We start from the raw sequence: 6,034 nt of genomic DNA, 5'->3' as shown, positions 1-6,034 counted from the left end.
TGTGTGTTGTTTGTGTGTGTGTGTTGTTGTGTGTTGTGCTGTGTGTCTGTGTGGGCTAGGACCTGGATGTTGAGATACGTCAGGAGTCAAACTCACAGAAGCATTCTTGGCAAAGTGGAGGGGGTCCAAATGGACAGCAGGCATTGTGGGATGTCGAGGGAAGGATCGGAGAGTGAGGGCTAGGGCCATTCCCCCCAGAAATGTCTTGGGACTTGCAGGTGCCTTGGTGGAAGAGTGGGGTAACATCTCACAGCATGAACTGGCAAATCTGGTGCAGTCCACGAGGAGGAGATGCACTACAGTACTTAATGCMGCTGGTGGCCACACCAGATACTGACTGTTACTTTTGATTTTGACCCCCCTTTGTTCAGGGACACATTATTCCATTTCTGTTAGTCACACGTCTGTGGAACTTGTTCAGTTTATGTCTCAGTTGTTGAATCTTGTTATACTCATTCAAATATTTACACATGTTAAGTTTGCTGAAAATAAAACGCAGTTGACAGTGAGAGGACGTTTCTTTTTTTGCTGAGTTTACATGATCAAATACAAATCTTAGGATCAACTATTAAAGACTACCAGAACCCATTGGATTTTCCAATTACCTTGAATGAACTACAGGATAAAATAAAAACCCTCCAACCCAAAAAGGCCTGTGGGGTGGATGGTATCCTCAATGAAATGATAAAATATACAGACAACAAATTCCAATTGGCTATACTTAAACTCTTTAACACCATCCTTAGCTCTGGAATCTTCCCCAATACAGACCAYGTATTCACCCTGTGCACCCTAGTTGACAAACAAACAAACCGAAACAAAGGCAAAGTCTTCTCATGCTTTGTTGATTTCAAAAAAGCATTCGATTCAATATGGCATGAGGGTCTGCTATACAAATTGATGGAAAGTGGTGTTGGGGGAAAAACATACAACATTATAACATCCATGTACACAAACAACAAGTGTGCGGTTAAAATAGGCAAAAAACACACACATTTCTTCCCACAGGGCCGTGGGGTGAGACAGGGATGCAGTTTAAKSCCYACCCTCTTCAACATATATATAAAAGAATTGGTGAGGGCACAAGAACAGTCTGCAGCACCCGGCCTCAACCTACTAGAATCTTAAGTCAAATGTCTACTGTTTGCTGATGATCTGGTGCTTCTGTCACCAACCAAGGAGGGCCTACAGCAGCACCTAGATCTTCTGCACAGATTCTGCCAGTCCTGGGCCCTGACAGTAAATCTCAGTAAGACCAAAATAATGGTGTTCCAAAAAAGTCCAGTCACCAGGACCACGAATACAAATTCCATCTAGACACTGTTGCCCTAGAGCACACAAAAAAACGATACATACCTTGGCCTAAACATCAGAGCCACAGGTAACTTCCACAAAGCTGTGAACAATCTGAGAGACAAGGCAAGAAGGGCATTCTATGCCATCAAAAGGAACATAAAATTCGACATACGAATTAGGATCTGGATAAAAATACTTGAATCAGTTATAGAACCCATTGCCCTTGGTTCTCTCACCAACCAAGAATTCACAAAATGGGACAAACCAAATTGAGACTCTGCATGTAGAATTCTGCAAAAATATCCTCCGTGTACAACGTAGAACACCAAATAATGCATGCAGAGCAGAATTAGGCTGATACCCGCTAATGATCAAAATCCAGAAAAGAGTCGTTGAATTCTACAACCACCTAAAAGTAAGCGATTCTCAAAACCGACCATAACAAAGCCATCACCTAAAGAGAGATGAACCTGGAGAAGAGTCCCCTAAGCAAGCTGGTCCTGGAGCTCTGTTCACAAACACAAATAGACCCCACAGAGCCCCAGGACAGCAACACAATTAGACCCAACCAAATCATGAGAAAACAGAAAGATAATTACTTGACACATTGGAAAGAATTAACAAAAAACCAGAGCAAACTAGAATGCTATTTGGCCCTAAACAGAGAGTACACAGTGGCAGAATACCTGACCACTGTGACTGACCCAAACTTAAGGAAAGCTTTGACTATGTACAGACTCAGTGAGCATGGCCTTTCTCAATAGCAAGGCTAACAACTGGCTCTCAAGAGAAGACAGGCTATGTGCACACTGTCCACAAAATGAGATGGAAACTGAGCTGCACTTCCTAATCTCCTGCCAAATGTATGACCATATTAGAGACACATATTTCCCTCAGATTACACAGATCCACAAAGAATTTGAAAACAAACCTGATTTTGATAAACTCCCATATCTACTGGGAGAAATTCCACAGTGTTCCATCACAGCAGCAAGATTTGTGACCTGTCGCCACAAGAAAAGAGCAACCAGTGAAGAACAATCACCAATGTAAATACAACTCATATTTATGTTATTTATTTTCCCTTTTGTACTTTAACCATTTGTACATTGTTACAACACTGTATATACATAATATGACATTTGTAATGTCTTTATTCTTTTGGAACTTCTGTGAGTGTAATGTTTACTGTTCATTTTTATTGTTTATTTCACTTTTGTATATTATCTACTTCACTTGCTTTGGCAATGTTAACATATGTTTCCCATGCCAATAAAGCCCCTTGAATTGAATTGAATTGAATTGAGAGAGCGAGAGAGAGAGAGAGATAGAGATAGAGAGAGAGAGCATGGAGTGAGAGAATCTGAGAGCTAGAAACTGATAGAGAGAGCGAAAGAGCGAGAGAACAGGAGAGCGAGAGAGCGAAAGAGCGAGAGAACGAGAGCGAAAGAGAGATTGGGATAGAGAGTAAGTGGCGAGAGAGTAACAGCTCTGGGAGGCAAAGCCTGTTTGATCCTGAGGGGATGTAAGACGTTTGAAGCTGACAACCCCTTTGTGATGATAACACATGTTTTCCAGCGCATTATCCCCCCCTCTGCTCTCCTCCATCCCTCCACCGCTCYATCTCTCTATTGTATTAAGCCCTTCCAGACGGAAGCTCCCTGTATTGTAACGTCAGCGCTAATCTGAAACGATATCTTTAGCTGTCTGAGTTTATGAACAGCTGTTGGTATTGTGAGAGCCATGTTAATCTGGTTCAGTATCTTCAGCCCGTCATTTAGCGCTTTGATCCTTTCCCATTATGGTGTGGCCTCTGTTTATCACACAAATGCACGCACGCACGCACGCACACACACACACACACACACACACGGGCTGTCGATCTGTGGTGGAATTTTTCCACATGGATGAAAATAAAATCTCCATTATCGGCCATCTATTAGTAGATGTAAAATAATCTCTGTTTGTGCATCGAGATCTAATGAGTTGTTGCACCTTTTTAAAGCTGTTCAGAAAGAGGATTGACACACTAGGCTTCTGTACTGTATTATCTATGTACAGTTKTAGATAGCCTAGCRGTTAAGTAACCGAAAGGATGCTGGTTTGAATCCCTGAGACGACTAAGTGAAAATTCTGCCGATGTGCCCTTGAGCAAGGCATTTAACCCTAATTGCTCCTGTAAGTTGCTCTGGATAAGAGTGCCTACTTAATGACTAAAATGTTAAATAATGCCATGTTAGTTGACTCACAAGATGTTAACAGCAATGTTTACAGCAATGACCTGCGGTCAAGAATTGTGCACAGTAAGACTGTACACGAAGACTGAAAAAGCTGGAAAGTACAAATGGCTGTAAGCGAAGTGTTCAACTGAAATTCAAGGTCTARTTATACAGAGCAACCCTTTAATCTAAGTCATCTCTGATTGAGATGCACAATTAGCATCTACTATTATGAGCATGACAATAAAAAAACTCAGAAAACTGGAGCAGAGCGGAGAAACAAGGCAAGCTGTGTACAATTAACAGAAATATAAATATCACTTCATGGGTTGTGTCCCAAATGGCACCCTATTCTTTGTGTAGCACTACTATGGCCACTACATAGTGCACTACCTATGGGTTCTGTAGTAGTGCACTAGACAGGGAACAGGGTGCCAATTGGGACCATGTTTAAGCAGTCATTATTCAGATATAAATAGTGTGAAGCCTTTAGTTGATTAACGAGGTGAGACTTGTGGTAATTACTGTTTCCTGGGCTTGTAATTAGGTTGGCAGAGATAATCAAGATGAATGAACGCTCTGACCCCCTTCTCTTCTCCCCTATAAGGCTCCAGGCATTGTTCTCTACTGGTGTGTCTGTTTTGATTCCCTGCTACTGCTGCTGCTCAGTCATGTAGCATGTAGCAGCCCTCATCGTGACGCATACAATGCTCATGAAGCATCATGCTTATGAAGCCACAGACATTACCTATCTGCTATTGTCCCATCAAAACCATGCATGGCAATAGTCTACCTCAAGTCAGTTCTTCTATGCTGCTCTTATTGTCTATTTAGATAGTAAAGCTCAAATAATGTCTTACAGGTACTGTAGAAAACGCTAACATCCCCCCTTCCCTGGAGGGGAGCCCGCCCCTTATTGGCCGCCACACACCTCCATCAAACTTAATCAAAAACCCAATAATGACCACCTGGGAAGAGGCGGGTCATTCCTATTAAGGGTGCTCACCAGAATTCATTAGGCCTCTTTCCACCAACCAAACCAGCTCAATAGAGCTCTACAAATGCTTGTTTAGAAAGTAAGTGATGTATGAATGTGTTCTGGCCAATKTTAAGTATATCCCTATTGTAAATGTAGCCCAACTGTATATTTTGTTTGTAACTAAGTGTGCTAATTGGAGGCCATATTTAAAGCATGTATTAATGCCACAGCCTGAGTGATTTAAATACTGATTGTTGCTAATTGTCTCATTGTAGTATTTAGAATCTTTCAGTTCAACTATATTTCCTTTATTGTCCACATGAATATACCCTGTTTTGACATTTCTGTTTTATCCTAGTAAATTCAACTGCCATCCAATTGTCATCCATCCTCAGACAAACCAGGTTTTTCTGGTCATAAAACTATTTGAATAATGATGTATTGCTTGAAATCCCGTTTTTATAAAGTACAGTCTCTAACTGTTAAAGTTAATGATAATAAAATGTAATATGTTAAGGGATGTTTTTTTATTTGTWATGCTTCACCAGCCTTATTTAGGTTGTTGACCCACTCTTTCATATTGTGCCTCCCCAGATGTTCCTGGAACTCTAAAATCAAGTGCCTAGGCAGMTTTTTGAACTGGGAACAAAATCAACTGGACCCACAAGGTAGATTCTCTGACTGATACGTATAGGTTGTCTACTTCACCACTACAACTACTATGAATTTGATTATATTACTTCACTACTGGTTGTCAAAGTCTAATACCAACCCCACCCATGGCTTTCCAGAGACGGTTATACTAGTTTCCTGGGACCACGGTYGAGGAACAAAACATTTTTCAATATGAAGGAGACATGTAAATTAACCTTATCAGTCCCAAGCCAATATCTGTGTTTTTCACTAATTTCATCTATATGCTTATACAGCCTCACATTGAAGTGTTTTACCATTTTCTTTGCAGGAGGGTCTCATGGATGTTCCCTGGGACCACAATGTGACTTGAGGGCTGCAATAAGGATAATGTTTTTGTTTTGTTATTTTGGACCAATTTCTTTTGTGCTAAATAAATTGAAGTTGTGTTTATAGTACTATATAATCAACTAATTGTACTTCTATGTGCTAAAATGACCCCACTTAAAGGATACTGTGTAGTTGTAAGACATTATTTGAGATGTCTTCTATACACTTACAATGTAGCGACATGGAGAGCTACTCGCAAATAGTATGAAGTACAGCAGAAGTGTCACTAGAATATTCCACGTGCACTTCAGCTTTGGTGTACTCTTTCAGTACTTCAATACAGACTTTCATCAAACTGGTCTCTTTTATATGATATTGCAGTACATTGTAGTGTTATTATACTAAAGCACCTTTGTGTGTGTGTGTGTGTATATACACTATCAGGTTTGACATATTTACACACTTGTAACGTAGGCTTGAGTGTTTCAGTCTGTTTAATTGCACGGGGATGACTTCTGGAATCTCCCACTCCAAGATTGATACAGTTGGAAGTGGTAATTGTACGTTGACCTTTGTG

At 40.6% G+C, this 6,034-nt stretch overlaps 1 long non-coding RNA gene across 1 annotated transcript; it reads left to right on the top strand.

Moving 5' to 3' along the window:
• The first annotated feature begins 4,506 nt into the window (after positions 1-4,506).
• Positions 4,507-5,766, top strand: LOC112072657 (uncharacterized). The gene is made up of 4 exons (XR_002894357.2): positions 4,507-4,591; positions 4,853-4,898; positions 5,089-5,162; positions 5,459-5,766. It is a non-coding gene; the product is annotated as an uncharacterized lncRNA (long non-coding RNA).
• The last annotated feature ends 268 nt before the right edge of the window (positions 5,767-6,034 follow it).

The sequence above is a fragment of the Salvelinus sp. IW2-2015 genome, unplaced genomic scaffold, assembly GCF_002910315.2.
Source record: "Salvelinus sp. IW2-2015 unplaced genomic scaffold, ASM291031v2 Un_scaffold1991, whole genome shotgun sequence".
In the NCBI taxonomy this organism is placed as follows: Eukaryota; Metazoa; Chordata; class Actinopteri; order Salmoniformes; family Salmonidae; genus Salvelinus; species Salvelinus sp. IW2-2015.
Note: the sequence above shows the minus strand (reverse complement) of the source record. Positions and strands in the feature narration are given on the sequence as shown.